Source organism: Phyllostomus discolor, chromosome 10, assembly GCF_004126475.2.
Source record: "Phyllostomus discolor isolate MPI-MPIP mPhyDis1 chromosome 10, mPhyDis1.pri.v3, whole genome shotgun sequence".
Lineage (NCBI taxonomy): Eukaryota > Metazoa > Chordata > Mammalia > Chiroptera > Phyllostomidae > Phyllostomus > Phyllostomus discolor.
The window spans coordinates 46427058-46451251 of NC_040912.2; the positions used below are offsets into that span (position 1 = coordinate 46427058).

Sequence of the window (24194 nt, forward strand, 5' to 3'; positions counted from 1 at the left end):
TCCAAGTGATAAACAAAGTTCAGAGAAAGCAAAGCAAGGCAGAACATACTTACTAGAGGAGAGTTTGGGCTCCAACCTCAGGAAGAATTCCAGGGGTCCATACTCAGCCATATGGAAGACACCATCTGCCTAAGCTAGATAAACCTTAGGAGCCCAGAAGCAAAACAAAATGGAAATCACTTTTCTGGGCCATATTCCAGAAGTTATAGCCAGGCCATCTTACTGCTTTTGCTACATAGAAGGGAGAGAGAACCCAAGAGCCATGCTAGTAGCAGGGCCCAACCTACCAGCATAGTGGTCAATAAAATGTCTCTGGCAGCCTTCCCTCCCTAGTAGATGGAGTGGAGGAACAGGGACATACAATAGTTATGACTATCCTTTGCCTTGTATTTCATGAAAGACAAGACAAGTAAACAGGTAGACAACAAAGAGGCTTGCCAAAGAAGGAGAGGAGGTGAGAGATCAAGAGGTGGCAGTAAGTGTTAAAGTTCCATATAAGGATGGAGAAGGTTAAAAATTAAAGAAAGACTCCATTGAAATTTTAAATAGTTACTGGTAGCCTTCTAAAGGGTGAATTTAGTAGAAGATTTAAACAAAATTGACAGGATTGAAGAATCAGCAGGTGGAAGCATGGGCAAGAATTCATGTTGACTATACATTGGAGTAATTTGAGTTGAAAGGAATGAGAGATGGGCCAACAACTCAAGGGCATAGGCAGACTGAGACACTTGAGGTTGTTATTGTATATTGTTTGAAATATAAAGGAGACTGGCAGAAAGAGGAAATATTAAACATAGTAAGTTTTGCAAAAGAGAAATACACAATTAATGAAATAAAATCCTGGAGGACATGAGAAAGGATAGAATTAGAAAAGGACTTTTCACTGAAAGTTTTCATAAAAGGAAAGTGCTCTGAGTTTTAAATATAAGTGAGTCTGAAAGGACTGGCGAGCAAGGGTAGCCTTGCTCCTATAGATTTAAGGAAGAAAGATAAGATGTAGATAAAATGGGTGAGGGTAGAGAAGAGAAAGGGTGGAAGTGAGTCCTCACCAAATAAAAAGCATCATGATGAGAAAACTCAATCTGCTGCAGATGGCCACCGATTAACAGCTGATTTTTATGGAGTGACATCATAAAGTTAGAGGTTAGAAAGAAATGACCATGAAGAGGCTATGGAGGTGATTTTTTTTTCTGTGGTGGCTTAAGCTAGAGGACAGGAATTCTTCACTGAGTCTTGGAGAGGCTCAACCAAGGAAGCTATAGAGAAGATAATGGCTGTCAGCAGTGGACATGACTTAAAGCTCTGAAAGAGAAAAATAAAGGGGGAAGAATAAGGTAAGTTGCTAAGACATAGATAAGGAGGAAATGGATTTGGAAATTGTTCAGCGATGGAAAGCAAAAATTGGCATCTTCCTCCTAATGATGGTCCCTGTAATTTCCTCCTCCTTCCAAATAAATTAGGTTGGGTTATATGGATTACAGAGATTCACTTTTTTCAACTAACTTTTATTGAAGAATGGTTAAACATTCTAGAGTTAAACATTCTAGAGTTAAACTACCTGGGCTTGAACCCCCAACTCCATTGTGTACTATCTATATGACTTGGGCAAGTTACCTTATCTCTCTAAGCTTCACTCAGTTTCCTCACCTATGCAAATGTGATAATAATATAATACTTACCTCATGGTGAAGATTATACATATAAGGTATAACGCCAATAAAAGTTCACAGAACTGGCAGCCAGTCTACATTCAGTAGTATTTTCTGTTACCATGATGAGGGTGATAATGGCAATGTAGAATACCTTGGGAATTTGGAGATGAATAAGATACAGCACCTGTCCTCAAGGACTCAGAGACTATTGGGAAATATGTTAATACCTTCCAGGTAATCAATGATTATAGTAAAATTAATTGATTCATTGAACAAGTACTTACTGAGCCTCTTACCCTGCTCCAGGTGCTGAGGATACATTGGTAAATGAAACATACCAAGATTTCCTGCGCTCATGATACTTGCATTCCAGTGAGGTGAGAGAGAAAAAAAACAAATGACAGAGTAAATAAGTATAGTGAGTAAGGAAGTAGTATGTTATGAGAGGAAAGGACAATAAGCTAATGGTAATAGGGATCAGAGTAGGGAGAACTAATGGTATGCCAGTAAAAACGTAGTGGTTAAGTTAGGTCTTATTGAGCAAGATGCTTGGGATTTGTAATGGACATTTTAAAATGAAGTCCTCAAATGGGCTGCTGCTTATGGAAGTACAGAGGTGAGCCATCAAACTTGACCTGGCCATGGGAGAGAGGAAAGGCTTCTTAGTCTAGGGGATGTTTGAACTAGAAAAGTGCCAGAAGCAATCAGAAAGGCTGGCAGACCTGTAGAAAATAGTATAGAAGTTTCTCAAAATTCTACTTCTGAGTATATACTAAAGGAAGTAAAATCACTAGCTCAAAGCAATATCTGCAACCCCATATTCATTGAAGCATTATTTACAATAGCCAAAACATGGAAACAACTTAAGTGTCTACTGATGGATGAATGGATAGAGAGAATGATATTTAGCTTTAATACATATTCTTTTGCATATATATTAAAGATAAGATGTAGGCCAGATTTTGGTGGGGGTAGAGAAAAGGTAGAAGTGAATTCATATGTATGCAATGGAATAATATTCATCCATAAAAAGAGGAAAATCCTGTATCATTTGCAACATCATGGATAAACCTTGAGGGCATTATGCCAAGTGATATAAATCAGACAGAGAGAGAAAAATACCATTATGATCTTACTTATATGTAGAATCTGAAAAAAACAAATTCATAGAAACAGAACAAACTGGTGTTGCTAGACAGAACTGGAGGTGGGTGGTAGATTGGGAGAGGCTGGTCAAGGGACGCAAATTCCCAGTTATAAGATAAATGATTTCTGGGGACTATAGTTAACAATACTGTATTGCATGTTTGAAAGTTGCTAAGGGAGTAGATCTCAAAAGTTCTGACCACACACTGAAATTGAACTCTGTGAAGTGATGGATATGTTAACTAACCTTAATGTGACATTTTGAAGTATATGCATATAATTACTACATTGCTTATCTTAAACTTTCACACTGGTATATATCAATAATATCTCAATAAAGCTGGATGAGAGAGAAAGGGAAAAAGCCTGCAGAGAAGTGGCCTGTGGAAAGGGAATGGCCTGGGCAGGGCTTTAGCTTTGTTTTTAAAAGAGGCAATATGATGCACCCTAATGTCCTCTCCAAAAACAGATCATAGTAAAAAAAAATCACTCAACTAGTGCTTTAGACAAGAAATTATCTTATAATTTTATTCCTTAAAAAGGGAGGGCAGACTGTGGTTTATAGTGTTTTTCATATTAAGTTTCTTAAAACTGTAACTACTTTACCAAATGTGTGATTTATTGCTATTATTCCAGTGAAATTGGTTTTCTGATTTAGCAGTCTCTTGATAGGCACTTGCTGTGCAGGAGACAGCAGAGCCCCGCTTGGCTCAAGGTACTTTTGCTGGGGAATGAGAGAACTGTCTTTTGTATTTCACAGAAGTGCTGCTGAATGATGGTGCAGAGAGAAGAAAGGCTTTACACTGAGGCACAGAGGAGCTCTTATAGTATGCACACAGAAAGAAACAGCCTTTCAATTCCTTTCAAAATGCTCACTGCTTTCCATTACAGAAGAGGCTATGTAAGACCAAAGAAAGATAGAAAATAAAAGTATAAACTAACTGAATAAATATATTGTAGCCCCCACCCTTCCCTAAAGATGAATTCAAATATTGCTTAATCTAAAAGGTCAGCCAGGTCTGGAGACGTTTTTGGTTGTCATAGCTAGTTGGAGGAGAAGCTACTGACAACTGGTGGGTAGAAGCTACCCAAGTGAGTACAGGTTGGGGATATTACTGGGTAGCCTGCAATGCACAGGACAGCTTGTACCACAAAGAATTATCCAGCCCAAAATGTGAATATTGCTGAGCTTGAGCCCTGTGATAGAGCATAGAATTTAATCTGGGAAAGTGGGAACAAAGTCATGAAGTAGACAAGGGGTGGTGAGAAGTAGCACAATCAATAGATCTTAAGGTTCAATAAGAGGAAAAACATGTTTGGGTCAGATAGTGGAGGGGATGGGATAGAAAGCAGATGTGGGATTGGGATGTTCAGAACTGGGATTTTGGAAAGTAGTATCCAGTTATTGATGTAGTAGTTACCCCTTATTCATCCACAGGAATATGTTCCAAGACCCCCAGTGGATGCTTGAAACCATGGATAATACTGAGCGCTATATGTGCATATGGTTTTTCCTATACATACATACCTATGATAAAGTTTAATTTATAGATTAGGCACAGTAAGAGATTAACAATAACTGATAACAAATAAAACAATTATATCAAAAAACTAATAAAAGTTATGTGCATGGCTTTTTAAGTAAAACAAGGGTTTCTGGAACACAAGAACTGTGATACATTCACAGTCAACCTAATAACTGAGCCAGCTCCTAAGCGACTAACCAGTGGGAAGTATTGACAGTGTGGAGACAGTGGACAAAGGGATGATTCACATCCCAGCAGGAAGGAGCAGGGCAGTGTGAGACTTTATCATGTTACTGAGAACAGTATACAATTTAAAAGTTATGAATTATTTATTTCTGGAAAATGCCATTTAATAGTTTTAGAATGGTTAGCCACTGATAACTGAAACCATGGAAAGCGAAACTGAGGATAAGGGGGAACTACCATATTGACAAAGGACATTTGTGTGTCACATACACACAGACATGAACTTAAGTATTTATTCTAAGTTCCAGCCAAGATGGAGGTGTAGGTAGAAACCATTTGCTTCCTCACACAACCAAAAGGAGGATAATAACCAATCTAAAATAAACAAACAACCAGATGTGGCAGAAAATCAAACTGCATGGAACTCCAACAAACAAGGAATTAAAGAAAAAGTCAACCAGAACAACCAGACTGGTAAGAAACCGAGGTAAAGTGGGGCCAACTGAGAAAATCCCTGTGGAGGTGCCAGACCTTGAAGGTGGGGCTGGCTGGAGACAAAACTGAGACTCAGAGCTGACTGTGGACTATGGTGGTTGCCGCGGTGGGAGAAACTCCCAGTCTCACATGAGGGTTCATTGGAAAGTGGGCTGGAGACAAGCAGGTGACCCGCATTGTTCCGTCTCTGGCTACTCCCCTGCAGGCAGTGCCCCAACCCAGCAAAAAAGGGTTGCCCTGCCAGGGTGAATACCTAAGGTCCCACCCCCTTACAGCTTAACAGGTGTACCTAGACAAAGAAATATGGCCCAAATGAAAGACCAGAGAAAAACTTCAGAAAGAGAGCTAAGTGATGAAGAGATAACTGACCTATCTGATGGAGAACTTAAAGCCCTGGTAATCAAAATGCTCACATAACTGATTGAGCTTGGTCAAAAAATGAAAAGATAAAAACAAATGAAAGATACCCAAAGTGAAATAAAGCAAAATATTCAGGGAACCGACAGTGACAAGAAGGGAACCAGGATTCAAAGCAACAATTTGGAACAAAAGGTAAAACTAAACATCTAACCAAAACAGAATGAAGAAACAAGAATTCAAAAAAGTGAAGAGAGATTTATGAACCTCTGGGACAGCCTGAAACATTCCAATACATGAATTATAGGGGTGCCAGAAAGAGAAGAGCAACAGCAAGAAATTGAAAACTTATTTGAGCAAATAATGAAGGAAAACTTCCCCAATCTGATGAAGGAAATAGACTTCTAGGAAGTCCAGGGAGCCCAGAGAGTCCCAAAGAAGTTGGACCCAAAGAGGAACACACCAAGGCACATCATCATTAAGTTACCCAAGATTAAAGACAAAGAGCAAATGCTAAGAGCAGCAAGAGAGAAGGAGACAGTTACCTACAAAGGAGTTCCCATAAGTCTATCAGCTGATTTCTCAAAAGAAACCTTACAGGCAAGTAGCGGCTGGAAAGAAGTATTTGAAGTCATGAAAGGCAAGGGGCTACATCCAAGATTATTCTATCCAGCAAAGCTTTCATTTAGAATGGAAGGGCAGATAAAGTGCTTCCCAGATAAGGTCAAGTTAAAGGAGTTCATCACCACTAAGCCCTTACTATATGAAATGTTAGAGGGACTTATCTAAGAAAAAAAGAAGATAAAAAATACAAACAGTAAAATGACAACAAACTCACAACTATCAACAAATGAATCTAAAAGAAATGAAAACAAAACCTAAGCAAACAGCCAAGACAGGCACAGAGTCAGAGGAATGGACATCACACAGAGGGAGTTCAGTGGGGAGGGGGAAGGGAGGAATGGGGGGAGAAGGTACAGGAAGAAGAAGCATAATTAGTAGGCATAAAATAGATGGGGAGAGATAAAAATGGTATAGGAAACAGAGGACTTAAAGAACTTATATGTACCATTCCTGGATATGAACTAAGGGGGAAGGGAATGCTAGAGGGTTGGAGGGGGCAGGGCAGAGGGGGAATAAAAGGAGGAAAAGGGGGCAAACTGTAATAGCATATTCAATAAAAAATACTTTAAAAAGTATTTTTAAAGTATTTGAAAAGCTACTACTAACATGTAGTAGCTTTGTGATCTTTACTTTTTCTGAGCAAGTTCTTAATATAGTACGGCCTGGCAATTACTAGGTGCTCAGTAAGTGTTAGAGCTTCTCACTGTTATGGTGATGGGTAGACAACTATGTTTATTTGCTATTGTCACCTAAGAGGAAAGGAGGGACAAGAAGTGAAAGAAAAAGGAAAAAACTGTTCAGCTGAAATACTTTTCTTGAAGATCCAGTTTTCTCTTAGTTCTAACATCGCATTTGTTAGTGATTAATTATATTGCTAATTTTTATTTTTAGTAATGAAATTATATTTATATTTTTATAGGTAGGATTCCTGAGGGATTCTCTTAACTCTGGGAGATGATTTGGTGAAATAATTTCCTAGAAAGTTTTTCTGAAGCTTTTTGGTAGAAGACTTAATGAAGTTACTTATTTCATCCTCCTATTTTTAACCTTTTGCTTATAAAATAGACAGGTTCTTATCCTTTCCCAGCTCTCCCTTGTACTGCATACTCTTAAAATAAACTGTTATACATAGCAGATAAATTTTAGGGAAGTAATTAGAACCATTGTTTCATCAACACTACCTATTACTTCTGTTCACAATGGTAAAATTGTAGCTTAACATCCATAGAGCAGTGTAAAATGTTATCATTTCCCTGCTAATGCAGTGTGGCATTAGGGTAGTTCCTGGTTTACTGACATGGTGTTTTCCACAGTATCCTTTTAAACATTTTCTTTTAGTGAATGGTGGGATTTTAATTTTAATATTTATCACTAGTTAAGGATTGAAATATCTTTATTTATATGTGGAATTTGTATTCCAGTGTTCTATACTATCTTCTAAGACATAATGAAGCCCTTAAAAAAATGAAGTCAATGTCTATGAAAACGACCAAATTAAGAGCAGATCAGAAGATTTAAAAATGTGTGTGCCAGTTGTAACTGTCCTGATAGTTCTCTCCCTTATATACATTTTATTAAGGATTTTCTTGCCCTGACTGGTGTGGCTTAGTTGGTTTGAGTGTCATCCTGTAGACCAAAGTGTTGTGGATTCAATTCCTGGTCAGTGCACATGCCTAGGTTGCAGGTTTAATCCCCAGTTGGGGCTCATTCAAGAAGGTGGCCAGTCAACATTTCCCTCTCACATCAGTGTTTCTCTCTCCCTCTCCTTCTCTCTCCACCTGTCTCCCTTTCCCTCTCCCTCCATCTCTCTCTCTCCCTCCCCTCCTTCTATCTCCCCCCACCCCACACTTTCTGCTTTCTCTGAAAGCAATGAAAAAAAAAATAGAATTTTCTTTCATTAAGGCACACTTTATTCTTTGGACCAACCTCCCATTTTCACTTACATTATTGGGTCAAAAAAAGTACTTTTTGATGGATATCTTAGCATTGAACTTCCATACTGCTTGATAATAACCTGCTATGGTCTTTCTGTTTTGCTAGGTGTGTTTCTTTGAGAGAAGAGGAATTGTATATTATTCATCAATCCAGCCCTAGCTACTCCAAGCCCAATGTGTGACACATAATAGACATTCAAAAGTCTTCACTGGATAAAATTGGATTAGTGAATAATTAGTAAACATTTATAGAGTACCTAATGAATTTTGCATTTGGTGCAAAGTTGTAAGCATTCAAAGACATTGTATCTCAAGGTGTTTAGAGTCTAGTCAAGTGCAGCAGAGACTTGTTCATTATCAACACCCAGTGATGTTTATGGAGGGATGGAAGGCAAGATGGAAGAAGGGAAGAAAGGAGAGGGGCATAAATGCATGCAATGTTCTTTAATATCTCCAAGGAAACCAATACAGTTCTCAAATGAAACTTCTGAGAACTTGAAAAGCTGGCTTTATAAATGAATGAAATATTATTATTCCAAAATGTATTTCAGCATACACTAAATGATCTAAGTAAAAAGGGTCTGCAAAGAAATTAACTGGCAAAGCCATTATAGAGCCTTCCTTCTGCTCCCTAAGGAAGCAAATCATTCTTTTAATCTGTTGACTACTTATATAAAAATGGATGCTGCTAGTGTCAGATCATTCTTTAAAGCACACCCAGCAGAATCTTTGCTTGAAAATATTTTGTCAACATGTAGTTTAAATTTGAAAGAAGCAAACCACAAATCTAAAGAAACATTATGTGATCAGGCTTTGTACTGACGCAGCCTGGCTTGTTCTCTGGCTGATTTGATCCACTTAGTGCTTTTCTTTGCTGGATATTAAAATCTCTTTGCTGTCTTCATCTGAAATTATAAGCAGATCAGTGGCTTACATGGAATCTGAAGTTCTAAACCTTATTTTAAATTCAAATTGTCTCGTTCTTCAGGTACTTGACATTTTTATACTCAGGTCATGAACAAAGTAGCTTAGATTGTTCCGTTCAAGTAATTGCAACTTGAAACACCTCATGTATCACTTTTTCCTGTGATGAGCATCAGGAATGAGAACTTTCACCAGCAGTCCATATTGCTTCTTGAAATTATGAAAGCTGAGATTCTATTAATATGCCAGGATAGAACTTGTCTAATTAAAATGGGTGGAGAGTGCTATCCCAATGAAGTAGGAAATACCTCAGTGTCACAATGCATTGGGTAGGAAATGGTAGCATTCCATCTTTCTCACTTAGTTGTTAAATGGTCACTTAGCCACTTAGAACTGCAGTCATATTATACCACTTTTACCTAATAGCATCCTAAATGATGGTGATTTGGTAGATATCTGTCCACAATTATCTTAAAATCTGTATACATAACCTGATAGTGTGGTCCCATACTGCCACATTTTCCTCATTTAGGAGAAACTATAAAGCAATTTATGTATGAAAACATGATCATAAAATAATCATTAATTAACTGGTCTCACCATATCCAAGAATGTGTTCTATCATCTGGTAATTAATATCTTGTTTTTCAGAGATAAGAACAATTTAATCTTCTTGATGACTTAGCAGGTAACAAAAGTTGGCACTTGCCTTTCAGGTTTGATAGTTTAGTACATTCACTATCCAGTATCCACCTATACACAGTTGACATAGTTACAATTGCTGACCTGATTATATTGTCTGATTAATATTGAATCTGGAATTTATATTCAATCGAATCTTCACAGAGCTTCATATAGTACTAAAATATCTACCCGAAGCTCAAGTCATGGCTTCTGGCTTGTCAGTTATGACCTGCCTTTGTGGAACTATTAAAATTAACTATTAAAGCCCTGACCGGTATGGCTTAGTTGGTTGGGTGTTTTTCTACAAACTGAAAGGTTGCCAGTTTGATTCCCAGTCAGAGTATGTGCCTGGGTTGTAGGTTTGGTCTGTAGTAGGGGCATGTGAGAGAGACAACTGATTGATGTTTTTCTCAATATGGATTTCTCTGTCAGACTAATAGATTATCTTAGTAAATACCTCAATTGATAGAAAGATATCTTTGGAAATTTTCCCTGTGTATACATGCGAGCCTCTGGGAATACTGGCATCAGGGCTAGGTTCAGAATTTGACCAAAAATAAATAAAAAATAACCATCTCAACTTCCAAATGCCTGCACAAAAAGAAAAATCTTCTGAGAAACAGAGAAACATAATAAAATCAGTAACTACCAGTGATGTTATCTGTTGTTCTTCTTGGTCATAAGTATTTCTCATTTTATTCAGAGATATATGCTCTTGTTGATGAAATTGCTAGTGGATAAGAACTTAAAAATTAACCCCCCAAAACATAATCTGCCCTATTTAAAAATAACAACCTAGATAATTTTTATAAGGAGTACATATTAAAATATTTCATGTGCCATCTTACACAAGAGTGAGACAAGATTTCACCTTTTCCTATAGAAATAGTTGTCAGCCCTTATTAATGTCCTCCCAGAGTCTTCTTTCCTCAGCTTTCTGGAGCAAACAAGAAGTTTCCTCTAAAACAGCTAAGTTTTCTCTGAAATTTTCTCTTCATATTTCTACAAGGCCCTCTGAAATCTATTTGCTCTTCCAGCTAGAAGCTTACTATCTCTGATGCTACTTAAACAACAACAACAACAACAACAACAACAACAACAACAACAAAAAAAAAAAAACAGTAACAAACAAAATAGCAAAGAAAATACCAGAGCAGAACAATAGCCATTTAAAGATCCAGGGAAAAGTCCAAAGATGCACAGTTAGGGAACAATCTCTCATAATCTATTTTTTTCTTACAAAAAAGGTTGGAAGGAATCTCAGCACTGATGCTTGGACTATTAGCACTACAACTTAGGCAAGTTACTTTGATTTTACTTTTCCTACTCTATAAAGGTAGGGTATAATACTGAACAGGGTTGTTTTATGTAATGACGTTTTGGCCAATGATGTACAATGGTGGTCCTATAAGGCTATAATGGAACTGAAAAATACCTATCAGCTCCATTGTAGCTATTGTAATGTCATAGTGCCAAGGCTGCAAACACCAATAAGATTGTGGTTAAGATAGCAAACAACTTTAACTTGGGTGTGAAACAGGATAACATTCAGGACTTTCTACAGGTGGAAACTGAGGAATCAACTAATAAGAGGTTGTTGGAACTGGAATAAGAACTAAAGAAGAAGCAAGAGAAAAGGAAACTGCAGGAGAAGAAAAAGAAGAAGCTGAAGCCTTTATAAACCTCAGCAAACTAACTAAACTAACTATTCCCCTAACTATTCCCCTAACTATTTCAGGGGAAAGGGGAGGGGTTTACAGGAACAAGTATAAAGGACACATGGACAAAAACTAGGGGTGGTGGAAATGGGTAGGAGGGTTGGGGGGATGGGCTGGGATGGGAATAAAAGACAGAAAACTGTACTTGAACAACAATTAAAATAAAATAAAACAAAAAAGAACATGTATGAATGACCCACAGACATGGACAACAGTGTAGGAATTAACTATGGGAATGGGGCATGGGATGGGCAGAGGAAGGAAAAGAGGGAAATTGGGACCACTGTAATAGAATAATAATTTTTTTAAAAACTTTAAAAATATTTATAATTTATGTATTAAGTACTTGAAGATAAATTACTCCTTATAAAATAAAAAAATTGAAAACGTGGACCTCAAAACCAAATAATTTTCATTAACAGAGAGGATTGTCCATAATGCATTATCTGCTTACAAACAAATTTATGATGAAGAAAAGGAAACAAAGCAAGCAAACTACCCTGACGTATTTCTGAAAAGAGTGACACCTCCTCAAGAAGAGCTTAAGGTGGATGGATCCTTCAGGATGTAATTTCAGAAAAAGGAGTTTTTATCCTAGATGACAGGTCCATGCATATTATGTGCCCCTGAAGACCTGGAAGTGGGACAAGAATGGAGGTAGAAGACAGTGATAATGATGATCCTGGCCTTGTGTATGGCTAGGCTAATATGTGTGTTTGTGTTTTAGCTTTCAACAAAAATGTTGTAATGTTTAACAGTTAAAAAAATTAATTTTAAAAATATAAAAATGCTCCCACCCACAATGCTACCCCACTTTGGTTTTGTCCATGGGTCCTTTATACATGTTCTTTGATGACCCTAGGATTGAGAGTGGGAGGTGTGGGTAGGTGGGGTAAGGGAAAATAGTGGTGGGAAAATGGAGACAACTGTATTTGAACATTAATAAAAATGATAAAGAGTAGAAAAAGCTTATAAAATAATGATATAAAGAAGTGAAATATTTTGTACAGGTGTACTATGTGTTTGTGTTTTAAGCTAACTGTTCTTAGGAAAGAGTTGAAAAGTTTAAAAAAAGTAAAAATTTATAAAGTAACAATGTTATAGCAAGCTAAGGTTAATTTGTTATTGAAGAAAGAAAAATATTTTAAAATAAATTTAGTGTAGCTTAAGTGTACAGTGTTTATAAAGTCTACAGTAGTGGACAGTAATGGCCTAAGGCTTCACATTTACTTACTCACCACACACTCACTGATTCACCAGAGGTAGTTCTGCAAGCTCCACTCATGGTAAGTGTCCTATACACGTGTGCCATTTTTTATTTTTATATTGTATTTTTACTGTACATGTTCTATGTTTATAAACATGAATACTTACCATTGTTTTATAATTGCCTATATATAGTATTCAGTGCAGTAATATGCTGTACAGATTTGTAGCCTAGGAACAATAGTCTATACCATATAGCCATAGCAGGTTGTGCCATCCAGGTTTGTGTAAGCATACTCTATGATGTTCACAGAACAACAAAATCACCTAATGGTATATTTCTCATTAAGTGACACATGTCTATATATGAATATATGGCACGACTGAGCAAATCAACAAAGAATACTACAGAAAGACTTTTGACATCTAATCCAGGAAAGAAAGAACAAGAACAACTGGGGTGGGCACGTGGTTTATGAAAAGCAATGTGCCTGTTGATATTTAAACCATTCTTTAAGACAAGTCTTGTGTTCTACTGGAGATATGGGAGGACAGAATCAAGGAGAACTGGCTAAGCGACTCCTCATAGTATGGCTCTTGCCATGACTTCTGGCAGGGCTTCAATATCAACTGAATATGCTGGTGACAGTCATTTAGAAGACATGCAAGAATAAAAGAGACAATGGAAACAAAACAGAAAAAAACTAAATTTAAGCCATTTAAAAAAATCTGTGTTTTAGAAAGCATCCTTTTAGTCTTTGTTCTGTTTGCCTTTAAGTTGGAGTAACTGATCTCTCATCCACGACACATCTGTCCTCTGTAGAAGGTAATGAGGACATTAGAATAAAAAATAATGGACCAAGACAAAGACTTAGCCAGCTCACCTAGATCCTGTTGCAGCATCCTATGTGAATGCAAGTTGATGTTCTAAATAAAATTCATGCTTATGTAAGTTTATTTTAAGCACCCTTCTCCACCCCATCTTTGCAAATGTATAAGGTATGCATTTTTGTACATACAATGACTATTTTTCTCACCTTCACTTCCCTTTTTTCTTAATTTGTTCATTTGTATTGTATGTATTTCAAAACTACCTCAAATTTACTTTGTAATGATAAAATAAATAAAAACACACAATTCCTTTTCATCTGAGAAGCCCTTTCACAACCCCAATAACATGTGTGTGATTTTCTCTTCTTTCCTTTAGATTTTTAAAGAGTTTGCTATACTGGCTATCTCTGTTTCTTTATCTCTCACTCATAAATCTACTACTTCTGGTTTTAGTCCTTATTTCTTAAACTGATTATTCTAACAATCAAGAACAACCTCCTTCAGTAGACACTTCTCAGACTTTCTCTTGGCCTTTCTGCTATAATTATACCATTCTTATTTTATTAATTGTTATTGAATTCCTAATTTAGCATCATCTACATGTTTCCCCAATGAGACTTTCTCATCCTGGTGTTTAGAACTAAATTGTTTTGAGACATATTTTTCCTGTTTCTTTGGTCCCTCCTTTTGTAGAGGAAGCATATTTTCTAATTTACTTGATCATTCATATTTCCTGTATCTTGTGCAGGATTCTCCTGGATTTATGCTTGTCCCTTTTAAGCACTTCCTCTAATAATGTTTCCAAAGTAGGCCATGTGGAAAAGTTTCTGAGACCTTATAAGCCTAAGAGAGTATATTTATTTCACGATCACAAGTATATAATAATTTGGAGGGCATAAAATTGTAGGTTTAAACTTTTTCCCTTTGATATTTTAAAATTAGTCTTATTTTTTGCATCTAATTTTTCTATTGAAAGATATGATTCCATTCAGATTATTATCCCTTTGGAGATGATAAGATCTTTCTTTCTACAAGGCTTTAGATTTTTTCATGTCTTGCATTTCACTATCACATCAGTCTTCTTGGTTGATGGTCTTCTGGTCCTGGAGATTTGGATGGGAGAAGAGATAAAGGAATAAATGTCCTAGGAGTCAGTCAGCTTCCCTGCTATAGTCCAGGTCCCTGCCCCATTGGGCTTTGGGCTTTCTTAGTACTATGAAAACAGGTTACTGCTGCTGGTTTTGTGATCTTCTGTAGCTGTGCTGGCTGGACACTAGAGCAGAATTTAAAAGCTCTCTCTCAGCCTGTTCTCCCATTGCACCAGTCTGCACTTAACCTTACTGATTCATGATAGACTTTTATCTTCCCAGGTGTTCCTCAGTTTTTATGTTACTGATACTTTCTGTCTGTTCATCCTCTAGCTTCTGTAGTTTCTCCAATGTTGACTTTGAGGAAGGAAGTCAACATTAGGGTAGGTCTGCCATCTCGTCAAGATCTGAAAGACTCCCTCAGCAATATTTTACATGTACTCATGCCTTCTTCCTAAAATGTAAGTCTCTTGACTTACATTCCTGATAACACATTTATAAGGAGCTGCTTGTTTTTCTCCTTTGAAGAGTCCTCTTCTGCTCACTTCTGTTCTCTGCCAGGTCCTGCTGTCTTCTCACACTCCACTTTCTCTGGTTGATGATCCCATCTCCTTTAAAGACCTCAGTTACCACCTCCATGCTGAAGGCACTTAACTATTTATTTCCAGCTCCAGAGCCTGCTGCCTTCTAGACTCACATAGCTAACTCGGCATTGGACGTGGTGAAATAAATGCAAAACACACCCAGAGCTAAACTCATTCTACTCCTGACAACTCCTCTGAGTTGCCTCTGTGAGGCTTCCACAAAGCCAGAATCTGAGTGTTCTTGACCTCTCCATCACACCTGACATGTAATTAATTACCAACTTCTGTTGATTCTGCCTCTTCAACATATCTAAGACTCATCCCCTTTTCTCTATTCTTACTTTAAGCCTTATTCCATGACACTGTAATCACTCACCTGTGATGAAAATGACCTTCCTGTTTCAACATCTCTCTCTTCCTCCCTGTTTCATTCAGTATAGGTCGGTTTCATTCAGTGTAGTTGGAGTGAAACTTTTACTTCAGAAGTTCTCAGACTTTTTAGTCTCAGCCAACTTTTGCATTCTTAAAATTTGTTGAGGGCTCCAATTTGTTGAGAGAAATTAAAAACACGAGAATAACAAAGGCACATGTTCTACAAGCCATCACCCCTGTGATGACATTGCTCATGTAGCCTGTGGAAAATTCCACCTTACACTCCTAAGAAAATGAGAGTGAAAAAGATAAACAATGCCTTACTCTTATTATGAAAATAATGTTGACCTCCATCAAGGTCTTGGGAAGCCCCCAGAGCTTTGTAGACCACACTTTGGGAACCACTGCTTAATTCATTCTTTGCTTCCCAGTTTAAATCACTTTAATGCCTAGCAATGGACTCTCAGGATGAAGTCTAAAAACTCTAGCAAGGTATGTAAGACCCTTCATGATCTGGCCTCTGCTCATCTTTCCAGACTTACCTCATGTGATGTCCCCAGTCTGAACTCTGCTTCAGCCATACTGAAAGACTGGCAGGCCTCAGCACTTACCTTTTTTTCTTCCTTCTCCAGGTCATTGCTCTTGCTTTTCCCTGGGCCTGGCATGCCTGTCCTTATCCTGGATGCAGCTTTATCTTCAACTATGCTTAAAAGCTTCCCTGAAAACTAGGTCTATCCTCTGGTTTTCTTAAACTTAGCCTTATTTTAGCATTTATCCTTTTCTTTTGTGACACCAAGGACTGTGAAATATTTGCCTGTGGCCTATCTTTGTATGCCAGTGACAGATTAATTTAGGATCAGAGGATCAGAGGAGACATTAGGGAAATTACATGCAAAAGTTTTTGCATATGTGAGTTTTTCTGGGGAGGAGTGTATAGCTTTTACCTTTGAAAGGGGTTGAAGATTCAAAAAAGCATCAGAACCATTTTACCATTAATGAATTGGGTTCAGTGTGCAGTGAGTTATTTTATTTTTTATGAAAAGGAGTGAACTTAGATATAAGATCAGTTGGTATCCCAGGTTCCATTTTATGATAGAATGTTTATACTTACTATGACTGTGTGAGAATTCTTGATTGAATTTGTAGAGTTCTGTACTGTATGTAATGTAAATTGAGGATGTGAATCTTTGTAAGTCAGACTTCTATGCAAATAGACTTGGAAGGTAATATAAGACTAATGCTAACAAACCACATTGTGACAGCCATAAGCTCAGAAAGCTATTTTGTAAGATCAGATTTCAGTTGCTGATCAATTATGTAGACAAATAACTTTTAAAATCCATCAATAGCTTTCACATACTTACTAATAACATGACTTATTAGGTGTTTACTCAGTTAACTAGTGAATTATTAATTAATTTATGAATATATTATCAATTATTTGTTAAGTATGTTAAGTGCTTAGTAAGTGTTTTGTTCACATCAGGGAAATGTCTTTTTCATTAAAAGTGTGACTGCCTTGTTTGGTGGTACAACAACATTAAAGGGAAACTAAACATTTTAAAATGAAAATGAATGGGAAAAAATGGGATTAAATTTTTTCCATAATATTCTTTTTTTTTTTCGTATTTTCCATTTGTTAACATTGTTGCCAGATTTGCCATAATATTCTTTTTAATGCTCATTTAAAAAACATTAGACTTGGATAATTTTACTTGCAAGTTAGATTTATTTTCTTATTTTTATCACTCCTCTCTACCCAAGATATACACACTGGTATTCTTTATGGTAGGACATATTCTGGATTTATTACAGCATAAAAGTGTTGTCAATCAATGGCTTCTTGCTTGGATTGTTGAATATCTTTCTTTCTTTTTCTCTATTTTGAAAGTTCATCTAAATGAAGTCTGTTTTCTATTGAATTTCTAAGCCTAAATGTACATTTCTTCCAGCATTCATTTCATATTTTGGGTAACTGTAGGATAAGTGATTATTTATACACCGACCCCATGTCCTGTGATTCAGTTTCATAAGGTCAATAGGATTCCTTATGATTTTTGAACAACAAAAATAAGACCATTTTCAAGATTCTAGAAAAGACATGGCAATAACACTATTATATTTGACTTAGTAATATGTTTTAGATTTGCATTTGAATGTGAGGATGTCCGGTGTTTTGAGAATTATAGTAGTAATAAAAAATTTTCAAATAATAGCTATTATACATGTTCATTATATTCTAGACCTTCATCTCCCAATATGGTAGCCATTAGCTACATGTAGCTAGTGATCACTTGAAATGTGACCAGTGTCACATACTAAAAGAATAATATTTTGGAGACATAAGGTTAAATGCCTTCAACAAAATATATTATTAAAATTAGTTTTACCTGTTTTTCTTTTACTTTTTTAATGAGTCTACTGGAATATTTTAAAGATTCAAAAATGAGTTGTACTATATGATTATTATAAAAGTTTTATGATATTGTTATAATAAATATCAATATACAATAGTTATTATGATTGTTAATATAATAGTAACATAATTTATTGTATAATGTTATGATATACAGTTACTTAAGTGGCTACCTACTGAGCTAGTTACTTTATATGCATTTTAATCTCATTTGATTCTTACATTAATTTTATGTGGCATGTATTTTTAATATTTACATTTTTCCAAGAAAGGAATTGATAATCAGAGAGATTAAATATCTATCCTAGTGCTCATTCAGTACTCAAACCCAATTGGTACTCCTAACCAGTAGGTACTAGGTACTTCTAACCTTTCTGATAGTATACCTCATCAGGTTTTGTTTTGCCACCAGTGACAGCAATACGATTAAATATGTTTCTTTATTTTTTAAAATCCTTTTTCTTACTTTGTGATATAGCAATTTGAAAGTCTCATTTTTTATTTGTTTTTAAATGCATGCATTTAATTGATCTGATGGCTGAAATACATACCTCACAGCAATATGTACAAAACAGGGTATCATTGACTGCACTTACTAAATCATAATGCTTGGGTTTTTTGTTTATTCACTCATTAGTTATGCTCAGCTTCTGCATTTTTATCTCTGCTCATGTCATTAAATTGTTCTTGCAAACTAATTGAATGATGTTACATTTTTATCAAGTAGTTTCTAGTAAAATTCTTTGTTTGAAAGGGTTTTTAAACAGGCTTAAAATGACAGGAGACTTTTTTAGAGGTAACACACAATTTTTATGAAGAAAAAATGGAAACATTTTCATAATATTTATCCTTAAAATTCCATGCATTTAAACATTTCCATATGTTTATCTTTTAAATCTCTGTGATTTCATTGCTAAAAATGACACCTTTACTTTAAAGGGACAGATTGTGATTATATTCTTTCCAAAAATATCCACTAGGTAGCATACTACTGTTAATCACCACTTGTCATCACAAAGAAGTTCAGAAAATTTATAACAGTTGTTCTTTGTTTAAAAGCATGTACCATCCTTAAGTTTGACAATTTTCTTAAGTTCTTTGCCAAGAGATACCAGAGATAAAAGTTCTTATAGTTAGCATCAATCTTATTTAAAAGTATTGTGAAGATTCTGTCAGTTTCTACTTTTTAAAAAAAATTGGGTACAAAATGAACTACATTGATGCCACAGTGTGACACTATGAGCTTTTGACCTCCCTTGTTTGTGGCATCAACTTCACTGCCCAGTGAATAAATTTCACATGTGATGCTTTCTCTGAAATCTTACCTTGGATATACTTTTCTTTTTAAGTCCTAATTTTAAAATTTACTCCACCATATATTGAACTTGTACAGGTTTCCCATGAAACATTGTTTTCATCAAATAATTCAAGTATTGTAAGCATACAGATGGATGTGTCTTGCCTTCATAAGTATAAAAAAATGATTCTTTTTAAAATCGTTTTTATTGTTGTTCAAGTACAGTTGTCTCCATTTTTCCCCATCATCCCAACCCCACCCCAGCCATTCCCATCTCCCACCCTCAATCTTACCCCCCTTTGGCTTTGTCCATGTGTCCTTTATACATGTTCCTTGACAACCCTTCCCTCTTTGCCCCCAATTATCCTCTTCTACCCCCACTCCGGTTACTGTCTTAATTTCAGTGTCTCTGGTCATATTTTGCTTGCTTGTTTGTTTTGTTGATTAGGTTCCACTTATAGGTGAGATCATATGGTATTTGTCTTTCAGCGCCTGGCTTATTTCACTTAGCATAATGCTCTCCAGAAGATTCTTCATGATTTTGTTATTAAGGTGTAATTCATGTATGATGACAGTTAGAAAGTATTTAAAACCAAATAATGAAAATATATCAAAATTTGGGAATGTCTTTAAAGCAGTGCTTAAGAAATGTATAGCTTCTAAAACTTATATTAGAAGAGATTGGTCAAAGAACATGTATGAATGCCCCATGGAAATGGACAATGATGGGGAGATGAACTGTGGGAATTGGGGGGGGGGGGGTGGGCTGAATGGAGAAGGGCAAAGGGGGAAAATTGGGACAAATGTAATAGAATAAACAAGAATAACAAAGGAAAAAACATATATTAGAATGGAGGAAAGGCTTACAGATCAATGATTTAAGTTTCTTGTTAATAAGATAGGAAAAATGAGCAAATTAACCCCAAAGTAAGTAGAAGAAAAAAATAATAAATTAAGAGCAGAAATTGGTGAATTGAGATGCAAACAACAGGAAAATTAACAAAGCCAAAAGTAGGATTTTTAAAAAATCAACAAAATTATTAATCTCTTGCAAGGCTGTTCAAGAAAAAAGAGAGCAAATGCAAATTACACCATCAGGAAGGAAAAGGAAATCACTACAGAGTCTACAAACCAAAAGAATAAACAGTATGAAAAAATCTATGCCAATAAACTCAACAACTTTAATGAAATGGGCAATTTCTTAAAACATAATTTATCAAAATTCACATAAAAATGAATTAGAAAATATGAATGTGCTTATATCTATAAATAATATTAAGCTTTTTAACAAAACTTTTCTCACAAAGAAAACTTCAAGTCTAGGTCATTCCAATGGTGAATTCTGTCAAATAATTAAGTAAGAAATAACAATCTTATACAAACTCTTCTTTAGAAAACAGAAAGAGAAAAAATGCTTTCTTACTAATTTTATAAGGCCAAAAAAGCTTTTGATAACAAAGCCAGGCAATGACATTATAGAAAACCACGAATGAGTGTCATAAATGTAGTCATAAAATCTGTTTAAAATGAACAAATCAGATCCAGCAATCCATATAAACTTAATATATATCATGATTATCTAGGATTTATCCCAAGAATGAAAAGTTGGTTTAACGTTAAAAAATCGAACAGTGTAACTTACCATAGTAACAGACTTAAAATTAAATATCATACTATTGCTTTAATGGTGTAGAAAGAGTATTTGACAAAATTCAATGTCCATTTATGATTTTTTAGGAAAACTAGCACTAAACTAGGAATAGAAACTTTCTCAATTGATAAAGAGAACTGATGAAAAGCAATGAGGGAACTGATCTCAAAGGGAACTGATGAGGGCAAAGGGTGACTAACTAAAGCAATACTGATGAAAGATTGAATACTTTCCCCCTGAGATCAGGAGCAAAGCAAGATTATCTACTGTCATCATTTTTATTGTTATTTTTTTACTTTCCTAATGCTCTACTTACATCCCTGTGACTGTATTTATAACTGGCAGTTTTTACATCTGAATCCCTTCCTGTTTTTCATTATTTTTATTCAACAGAGTAGTAGAGATTCTAGTTAATGGATAAGGCAAGAAAAAGAAGTAAAACAAAAATTGGTAAGAAGTAAACTGTCCCTATTTATAAATAACATGATTGCACAGAAAATTCTAAGGAAGCAACCACAGCCTCAACCCCTACAACAAAACACACCAGAACTATTAAGTGTGTTTCAGAATATAATGTACAAGGTCAATATATGAATGATTCAAAGCCATAACCTGGGATGTCCAACCTTTGTCATCTCTGGGCCACACTGGAAGAAGAGGTGTCTTGGGCCACACATTAAATATACAAACACTAACAAAAATTAATGAGCAAAACAAAAGTTTTGAGTACCCTTACAAGTTTGTGTTGGGCCACATTATTAGCCATCTTGGGCCACATGCGACTCATGGGCTGCGTGTTGGACTACCTCGGAATCAAATACTTAGTTTGGCCATATGAAATTTTGATGTACTCAAACAGCAATTATATGGAACAGCCTAATAATAAGGGGAAGAAAACTGAGTAAATTTATATTCCCATATAGCTAATACATACATATGTGCACACAAAAGCAAATGATAATCAACCTACAGTTTATGCATCCTCTCTTCAGTCACTCTTCAGTTACAAATTAATGAGAACAATTCATTGGATTATATTTTCTCTGTCCTAGCTTCTTTTAGAGTATTACTAATTAGCACAGAAATGGCTGGAAGAGATAAAGGGTGAGGAAAGAGGAAGAGATGGATAGCCTTATGAATCTCATAAACTTAATTGCATTAGAATGCTTGGTACAGATGACAGGAGAGTTCAACACCACAGAGACTTTCTGGATGGTTGAAGACATGGACTATGAGATTCTATTTCTAAGGAATTGTGTGATTACATAGATTAACCATCAATTCTAAGTATCTGAGCATCTACTTGTAGGATATTTACATACACTGGTATCTGATTAGTGATTTAAGTCATATGAGTGGTTTTTCCAGTTCTTTTTAGGTTTTAAGCAGCTTTATGGAGGTATGATTGGTATACAAAATAACTTCATGTGTTTAATGTGTATAACAATGATTTTAGATATATGTATACATCAGTAAAACATCTGGACTTCAACATATTTCTGTAATCAACATTACAGAAATATTCATTGCCTCCAAAAGTTTCCCTGTGCCTCCTTTTTTTGAGGATGTGGTAAGACACTTAACATGAGATCTATCCTCTTAAATTTTTTGTGTACATAATATAGTACTGTTATTGTGTTGTTCTGTGTTGTGCAACATATCTGTACAAGCTATTCAAGCTGCATAACTGAAACTTTATACCCATTGAACAGAAGTCTCCATTTCCTCTTCTCCTCATACCCTAGGAACCATCCTTCCACTCTTTAATTCTATGCATTTGACTCTTTTAGATACTTCATATAAGTGAAATCATGCAATATTTGTCTTTCTGTGACTGGTTTATTCCAGTTGTCATAATGTCCTCCAGGTTAATCCATATTGCCACATACATCAGGGTTTCCTTTCTTTTTTTCCCACTGAGGTACTTTACTTGCACATATGTACTACATCTTTAGAAAAATAATCCCTGGTTTCCAACCCCCACCCTGTGTGTTTTTTACTTGCTTCATTATGGTCCAAGATACTTGTTGAGGTTGTCAGTGCAATGAAACCAAAATGACAGGAAGAGAACAGGTTGTTCTGCCATTTCTCTAGATGTCTGAGTTGCTCATCAAATCTGGGGCTGATCACTCCACACTTGTTTAACCTGCCCATGAGGATCACAACAATTTTCCCATCTCTGTGAATCTCAATGGTTTCAAGTTCACCAATGTGATCATGTTTCATTACCACAGTTAGAAACCAGATGATGACTTTGGAGCCTAATAAGAACCTGGCATTTGCCTCTATTTTTGGCATTGTTGATGCTCTTGAGAGCATCAGCCAAGACAGTCATGTGTACCATTGTGGTGGCACGGAAAGAGCCAGGATTTCCTTTTTTTAAAGGCTGAATAATATTATGGTACTTTGTATGTATATACCACATTTTCTTTACTCATTCATCTGTTGATGGATATTTAAATTGTTTCCATATCTTGGCTAATATGAATAATGTTGCAATGAACATGGGAGTGCAGATATGTCTTTGAGATCCCAATCTCAATTCTTTTGGAAATCTATCCAAAAGTAAGATTGATGGATCATACAGTAGTTCTATTTTCAGTTTTTTGAGGAAGTTCCATATTGTTTTCTATGATGAATGCACCATTTTGCACCATTCCAACTAACAGTGTGCAGGGGTGTCCAAACATGTAGCATCTCTGAACTACACTGAAAGAAGAAGAGTTGTCTTGGGCTGCACATTAAATACATTGTGACATGTAATTACAAAAAAGTCTCATAATGTTTTAAGCAAATTTATGATTTTGTGTTGTGTTGTGCAGCCATCCTGGGCTGCATGTGGTCCACTGACTTCAGGTTGGACACCCTTGGTGTAAATAGTTCCAGTTTCTTTACATCCTCATCGACACTTGTTATCTTTTGTTTTTTGGATAATAGCCATCCTAACAGGTGTGAGAGAATATGTTATTATGGTTTTTATTTGCATTTTCCTGATGATTAGTGATGTTGAACATACTTTCATATATCTTTTGGCCACTTGCATTGTCATCTTTGTAGAAATGTCTATTCAAGTGGGATTATTTGCATTTTTGCTTTGAGTTGTAGGATTTCCTTATATATTTTATATCTTAGGTATTAATGCCTTATCTGTTTCAATTATTTTCAGAAAATTTTAGCTTATTGTCATTCTTCTTCATGTCAGCTTATATATGTGTTGACATGAAGCTTTGGTACATGGATTCTTACTTTTTAAAATATAAGAAGAATAGCATTATATGTTGGATTTAATTGAATGAGAAATTTGGGGGCCCAAGGGAAATAGTATACAACATCTAGAAAAAATATCTGAAAGAGTAGATTGCTAAGGTTTTGTGAACCATTATCATCCTATGAAGCAATTTATATCTAGGCACCTAGATTTGTAGCTTACTGGGTAGAATCTGGGTTTTTAGGTTGGTAATTTTCTGAATATGTCTTCAGCCAGATGATTCTGTAGTCTGGGT

The 24194-nt window shown here is 35.7% G+C and overlaps 1 protein-coding gene and 1 pseudogene across 2 annotated transcripts in view; one reads left to right on the top strand and one right to left on the bottom strand.

Moving 5' to 3' along the window:
- The window catches only part of LHFPL3 (LHFPL tetraspan subfamily member 3), a 606934-nt gene that overhangs the window by 86947 nt on the left and 495793 nt on the right, over nucleotides 1-24194 (top strand). The window lies entirely within an intron of this gene.
- On the bottom strand, nucleotides 22618-23045 carry LOC114507897 (annotated as a pseudogene).